Raw genomic sequence first — 1,986 nt, forward strand, 5'->3', positions numbered from 1 at the left:
GTTTTTTGTTGTGGCAATAGACTTACTCTGCTTTTAGTGCACTGGAGCTCTTGTTTACTGTTCTGTAAAAATACATTAATCAATTCTGAGTTATTTTAAGTTGGATTGTAAGATTTCAATGTATTATAGCAGCTTCTTATTTGAGATACAAGATTGCAAGGACAGAGCTTTAGTACTTCAAGTGATTGCATATCCCAGCTGGTACAAATACTTTTGCAAGGCATGAAATCTGCTAGATACAGGTTTGCTCTGTAGGTAAGATAAATTAAACCTCTGCTGTGTTTCTGATTGCACTACAGAGCACAGTGCTGAGATCCTCTTGTGTCAGGCAGGGTTTGTCTGGCTTGTTTTCAGCCCTTGGAGCTGCCCTGGTTCTTGCAATAAAAGGGAGTGGCAGGGTTGTCTGCATTGCTCTCTGGAAGGGTTCCAGGCAGCTACCAAGCTACTACTTACATAGATGCATTTTGTTAGTTAATATCCTTAGGATTAAGTGTATTTACTGGAATACCAAATTTGCTTCAGCTTTGTAATGGATTAATTTTACAGAGAAACCATCATAATGTTTCCTCTGAAAAAATCTGACACCCCCACAAATTGTAAACAGTTTCAGTATCTGGTGGCATATCTTTTGCATGATATGGATGCTTTATGTGTACTTGAAGTATTGCCTCAGTAACAGTAATGGATGTTAATAATTTTCTTAATAATTTAAAATATCGCATCTATTGTAACTTTTTGCACTTATTTCTTATAATACTTTCAAGTTTTACAGGTAATAGTAGACATGAAATTGTTGGTCTTGTTTCCAATTTAGAGGCTATGTGTAAATTTACCTTAACAGCCTTCCAATTTTGAATCCTTATAGATTTCTCTCCTGCAATATTGTCAAAAAATTTGTATAATTATGTTGATCCTTCTCTTGGGTATGGTTGTATGGGAGGACATAATGGAACTTAATGAATTGAAGCTGAATCCTGCATCTGATTGCATATCAGTTAACTTTGCCAATGCAGCTTTCTGCTGTTCTGGGTGTCCCTTGGGTACAGCTATTAAAGGGCACCATAAAACAAATGAGATGTTTCCTCTCTCATATTAAAGGGCAAAATGAGAGTTCTAATGGCATTGCTTTAAGAGCTGTAATGCTCGGTGTTTTACAGCTCATTAGCCCAAGATTATACTTACCAATTCAGATTCATAGAATCGTAGAATGGCCTGGGCTGGAAAGGACCTTGAAGTTCACCTCCCACCAGACCAGGTTGCAACTTGGAGCTCTCGGTAGCGAAGGTTGAGACAAAAATGTTGAGAACGTCGACCTTCTCCATGTCCTGGGTAATCAGGTCTTCCGTTTCCTTCCAGAGAGGGTCCATATTTTTCCTAGTATTCCCTTTATCATCAACAAATCTGAAGCAGCTATTTTTTGTTGCCCTTGTCCTTGGTCAAGTTGAATTCTGTCAGGGCTTTAGCTTTCCTAACCTGAGCCCTGGCTGCTCAGACAGTCTCTCTATATCAAGTTAATAAAGGAGGAAATAAAACGGAAATTATGCCCTTCCGTCAAACCACCTGATTTCCTTCTTGTCACTGAATTCATGTGATGCATTGGCGACCCTGACACCAAAGGCAGTTTTGCCAAATGAACAGGCTGTGTGTTATAAGTTAGTTTAAGAATTTAGACAACTTAGTTCCAATTAAAAATTGATAAATTTATTAAGCAAGCGATAATAAAGCAAACAGCGCTGGGTGGCCTGGGGGGCCAGTGCCCCGCCAGAGACACAAAAAACTTGTTTGAAAACTGGGCTTTTGTACTCTTTCGATATCAGTTGTTGAATATTCATTCATTGTCCGTTTGTTGCCTTAAAAGGTAATTCCCCTGCTTTGGAGGTGGATGTTACCCCCTGGTTGGGTGGATGTTATCTCCCCTGGGCTTGTACAGGGGGGGTCTTGCATCATCCTCACGCTGTAAGTCCTGGAGGGCCTCTCTGTATCCAA

The sequence above is a fragment of the Empidonax traillii genome, unplaced genomic scaffold, assembly GCF_003031625.1.
Source record: "Empidonax traillii isolate 1590-97213 ecotype Southwest subspecies unplaced genomic scaffold, ASM303162v1 scaffold2471:size23646, whole genome shotgun sequence".
NCBI lineage: Eukaryota > Metazoa > Chordata > Aves > Passeriformes > Tyrannidae > Empidonax > Empidonax traillii.